Raw genomic sequence first — 5,926 nt, 5'->3', positions numbered from 1 at the left:
CACACACACACACACACACACACACACACACACACACACACACACACACACACACACACACACACACACACACACACACACACGATATCCACCCCGCATTTCCTGCACTTTATTTTAACTTGAATATGTTCCTGCTCTACGCATCCCCCCAATGCTGAAATCTTTGTTGCGCGTGATGTTTTGCCAACATACGTTCACAATGTATCTTAGAAATTTCTTCGTGAGTGCAATCTAAGGTTTATTGCGTAAAGAATTGGTTGTCATCCAGGTATCTGCGTATAGCATAGGTAATGCCAGTTTGCCAATCCGAGTTCGTGCATTCCTTGTATTTGCTAAGATATTTTATTAAGATTACAGGGTGAGGAATAGAGGGATTTTCTAGAAAAGCGATCTCAATCAATTTAAAAAAAAAACTCAAGTATATTTGTGAGAAATAATGCAACAAACGGGTTCCTTTTGTCGCTTTGCTGTATTTATGCCTTCAATCTGTAATCTGGTGTTCCATCGTCATCAATTTCGACTCCCTTCTAGGAATTTGCTCAGACTACGCTGCCTTGCCTCATCGTGTATATAAACTGAAACTTGTGCGTGGAGCTTTTATATTTGTCTCACGCAGGGTGTGCGTTGTTGATAGTTGTGCAAGCTACGTATACGTACTTACACTTCCGCACCATATTAGTTACTTAGCTCTCGTTGACTCCATGCCTCGTATACGTTCGAGTGTTCCGGAACTTTAGCAGTGACGTCGCATCCTTAGTCAGTTTACGAATATCCTGTCTCCCCGTGTCCGGTGCGTGTCAGTAAAACAGTTTCGACCACTCGCTGGATGCCATGTTTCGCCAGATATGCATTAGGTTTAACCGATAAGGTTTATAACTTTTTTTTCGCATCTGATGATGAAATCGCCGTTATTAGTGTGTGTCCGCGTCGCAGCGTGCGTAATATTATCTGAGATTTTTGTGAGAGTAGATGGCGCTCACGGCGAACGCTCACATGGCAGACCACGTAAGTGTCTTGTTTTACTGATATGTTTTCACAATATAGACTCGCATTAATCGCAAGGGATACGCTCTCACGTACGCGCACGCACGCAGGCACGCACGCACGCCAGCACGCACGCACGCACGCATGCACGCACGCCCGCGTTATGCATTAATACAAAACGCGTTTTGCATTAATACAAAAACGCACATATGGATAGGTATTGTACTTTGTATCTGTCAATAATATTTAGTTAAGTTTATTTTAGTTTATTAATTAGTTGGCTAATATAGAATTAAAGTAGGCAGATCACCAGTAGTTTGATATGAATGTCGACGTCTGACCCAATGTTTAAGCTTGATAAATATAAGGCTGCTATTGTTCACGAAACTTTTACTAATATTATAAAAGTGGGTTTACACTACCGACTTTATGTAGGCGAATTGGCGAGTTGGACCAATTTCGCAATTCGGCAACTCCGAGTTGGTTGTTCATATCTCCCAATTAGTTGCTATCGATCGGTTGGTCGCGCAACTTTTGCGTTTACACTGCCGATTGTCGGTTGTATATTTGGGAAGTTGGGCCAGTTCAGTATTAGGCGGGCCTAATGTTTGGCGCGTTTATCAGGTAGAACACACCGACCATCGACGACGGAGGAGCAGCATGAGCAAGTGTCTGCTGAAATGGTCGTCAACACAACGACGCCTCATGCGTATGAATTGCTGCCATTTCAATTAGGTAGGCTGTTAGGCGCACCCACACACCACCAACACACGCACGCGCACGAACACGCACACGTACACACGAACATCCGAACACACGAACGCACACACACGCGCGCGTACACACGTACATACACACCCACACCCACACACACACACACACACACACACACACACACACACACACACACACACACACACACACACACACACACACACACACACACACACACACACACACTCACACAGTGGCACACATACACACACACACAGCACGCACAGCACACGACACCTCACACACATACTCACACAAGTTGGCATCACAGCACCACAGCCACACACACAGGCACACACAGCACACACACACTCACACACATGTTCGGACAGCACTCACACATCACACACACACACACACACACACACACACGACGCCCACACACACAGCAACACACAGCAGCACACACACGCAACAACACACACACAACACACACACACACACAACCACACAGGGCCGGGGCCACTACATACACACATACCACACACACACTACAGCGTGTCGGGACACACACACCACAGGTGCCCACGACACACCCACACACACACAACACACAGAGGTGCGGCGCGCACACACAACGAGACTTTTACAGTAAATGACTTATTATTAATTAAAATTATTAAATATTAAAATTTAACAGCAAACTATGACTTTTCACATGCTCCTTTTTACCATTCATCTTTCTTTTATCTTATTAATTGACAGGGTTAACGATCATTTACAATCCCGGTTCAAACCAGGGTATTCGTCTAATTAAAGGCATAATTCGACCATCGATTATGCAAAGTGACGAATGCTAACAGTAACTGGCATGAAGGAGAGGCTTTTGTGTAGTTAATAAGTACATTACTTATAGGCCAACGCGTATTAGTTTGTCCATAATCCTGCTAATTACTAAGAAATGTCTAGATTGAAAATCCGTAAATTTGGTAAATTCTGGCGACAACGACGATTTATGGCCAACCAAAATAAAATCGAGTGTCGGTTGACGGTGACGTCACATTGTTGCTACAAGATGTTTGAGCATCGATTGTGTTGTCCGGCGGTAATGTGTCTTGCTATGTTGGTTAGTTATTGTTGGGCCTAGTTGGCGGCCGACATATTATATGTTGCTTTGTAAATCTCAAGAAGTATATTCATCTTATTCCCGAATCCCAAGAGTAAAACATAACGTAAGGAATGCGCACGTCAGACACATAGGATCGAAATCACTGACGCCGAGCTACGTCGACATATATGTCCGTCACTATAAATCTGTTGACACCAGCCTCGCCAGTTACGACCGTTTAGCAGCCGCATGACGGTTTCTAACTGTCACACCAACCGATTTCTTGACTGGCGGATTCAATTAGACATTTGTTAGTAACCAGCTAGTGATATTGGACAACTAATACGCGTTTGCTATAAGGTTAAGTGTATTATATTAATATCACAAGCGGTGGAACAGTTACTCGTAGCATCGTTAAAATTGCATAATCGATCGGTCGAATATCGCTTTAATCTTATCTCTATTCTAACTAACTAAAGGTCTTGTGCATACACTTGTTGAAATGCTTCAAAGGAAAGAGAATCAAAGCAGTAGAAAGAAAAAGTGAACGAAGACTTAAGAATTTGAACAAAAGATGATCTATAAACTTATAGCGATAGATATTTGTACTACAATTAATTATTCTGTGTAATGGCCCGTCCGGCTCTCACTAGGCGTATATATATATTAATACGCGCTTGAACTATAGACTTTCTCATGTGGCGATTATAAAGTCAAATTCGCATCCGCCCGAACGTGATATTACACATTTAATTCATTCTAGATATTATCTATATTACTTTTTATTTACTGTTTAAATTGTTTATTCATTTATTTATTTATTTATTTATTTATTTATTTTATTTAGTTTATTTATTTATTTATTTATTTAGGTTATATTTTTATTTATTAATTTATTCATGTTTATTTATTATATAAATATTTATTTATGTCTATTCGTTGTTATTCGACAAGGCATTGCGTTGTGCAAAGCGGGAAGAGATAGATCCGTTTCACCACCCCCCCCCCCCCCCACCCCCACCCCCCGGACGCATGACGGACGGACAGCCTTCTTCCCTAATAGCCTGCGTGCGGGACAGCTTTCCCTGACGACACCTGCAGAACAATGGCGGCCTGGCGTTCTATCGGGCTCTGCGCAGTGCGAGACACGACGCGTGACCTTCTCATTGCGGAGAGCACGACGCTGTGGCCGGCCGGATGGCGCCCTGGTCACATGCCGACTGCGGGACGGTGTCGCACCGGTGAGCGAAGCCGCCGCGATGGCCGTAAGTCAGTCACAGGATGCTGCGGTAGTATAGAGGGGGCGGGGTCAGACGCGGCCACCATGCGTCCGTTAGCTGTACATGTCCGTAGAGGCTCCATCCTCCGCTGGCGTCCAGATACACGCCGGCGTGAAGCAAGACGTGAGGTGAAGCAAGTGCGAAAAGACAAGACGAGTAATAATATTAAATCATACAACCTGAAGTAGACAGATATTTACGTAATACAGAGTATCACTAAACTTCCCGATCAGCAGCTAGCGTACTGAACTGTGCGACCTGTCTACTTCCGCTACTCCGCACTCCTGTCGCTTCTCCGCTCAAACTCGACTACTCCTGCTACTCGCTACTCCACTCGTCCTACTGCGCTACTCGCCGCTACTTACTCGCTTATCTCCGCCTACTCCCTGTCTTACTCCGCTACTCCCGCTACTCCTGTCCTACTCCGCTACTCCCGCTACACCTTATCTTACGCTAAAACGTTTTTTTCTTTCGTCTTCCTGTGCTATCGCTGCGTGAAGCATAGGCGCCCAATTCAGGGGTCTGGATTTTGTTTTGGTTTCTGTACAGAATATCCCCAGCGAGAACTACTCGTTCGTACGCCTATGAGGTTGTTACCTTAGATCGGAAAGAGTTCCTTTACCGGATCATTTTTTTTACAATTTGTAAAATCAGTACTAATCACATTCTATTAATATATAATTGATCTAAATACTAAAATATAATACTTATTATATTTATTTTACCCTGTAATTTTTATTCTTTATCCATTATTCATTAAGCTAATTAATAAATCTGGTTTTTATTTAAAAAAAAAAAAATTAAATTAACAATTAATAGATAATGAAAAAATAATTTTGTACTATTTAATCTCCAGTCGGCTGGTCACACGATCGAGCAGGACCGCGCCAACGACGCCGGCGAATTCTTCCGTGCTAACCCGTCGGTCGACGTGCGATCCAGAACGCACTGCGAGTCGCGGCTCCTACGTAGAAGTGACGTGTGACATACCACAGCACCTCAGGCGGAAGGCGAACCAGCATGACTTGCGCGCTGCAACAGGCGTCAACGACGCCTACTGGAACTTCAGTAAAGGATCGCAGCGAGAGCCAGTAAGACTCAGAAAGAATGCTGCGGCTGCGCTGTCATGTTAGCTTGGAGCTGGATAAATTGAATTGTTAACTACCACACGCGTGGTTGCGTAATATAAATGTTGATATTACATCGACGCATTTTTAATTGGTTAAAATGAAGAAAAAACTAACCGGCCTTCCGGGATTCATCGTAAGTAAAAATGCTCCTCTGAAACTGGAACTACATGCCAGAGATGCAGTAAGAGAGATGAGATAAAGGGGGTGGAGCAAGCAGGCGGAATTTGTCATGTTTTTATTAAGCGCGGAGGGTGGATAGATTGCAATGCGTTAACTACGCGCGATGCACGCATGCACCACGCACGTATACGTGCACGACGCAACACCGTACATTGCACACGACCAAGCACGTGCACACGCAGCATAACGTAGCATGGCACACACGCTACGTAGCGTGCACACGCGACACGTACATTCACACAGCACGCTACGTGCACCGACGCTTGCACACACTGTCGTTGCGTCATACGATCTAGATATTACATCGACGCATTTTTAATTGTTTCAAATTGAGAAAACTTCCGTGGTCCATCGCGGCGTTTCATCATAGTAAAAATGCTTTCATTATTTTTAATAAAGGAGGGGCTTTAATTCAAGTATTTCATACTCGTGATGGCTTGAAACAACCGCGTAATGTGTGTCGTGTGATGGTGTGGTGTGGTGTGTGCGTGCGTGCGTGCGTGCGTACGTGCGTGCGTGCGTGCGTATGG

At 44.2% G+C, this 5,926-nt stretch overlaps 1 long non-coding RNA gene across 1 annotated transcript; it reads left to right on the top strand.

Moving 5' to 3' along the window:
• The first annotated feature begins 757 nt into the window (after positions 1-757).
• Positions 758-2,499, top strand: LOC106810221. The gene is made up of 3 exons (XR_001393978.1): positions 758-1,005; positions 1,609-1,719; positions 2,464-2,499. It is a non-coding gene; the product is annotated as an uncharacterized LOC106810221 (long non-coding RNA).
• Positions 2,500-5,926: the final 3,427 nt, after the last annotated feature.

Source organism: Priapulus caudatus, unplaced genomic scaffold, assembly GCF_000485595.1.
Source record: "Priapulus caudatus unplaced genomic scaffold, Priapulus_caudatus-5.0.1 Scaffold421, whole genome shotgun sequence".
In the NCBI taxonomy this organism is placed as follows: domain Eukaryota; kingdom Metazoa; phylum Priapulida; class Priapulimorpha; order Priapulimorphida; family Priapulidae; genus Priapulus; species Priapulus caudatus.
The sequence above is the reverse complement of the archived record's forward strand: the minus strand, read 5'-3'. Positions and strand labels throughout refer to the sequence as shown.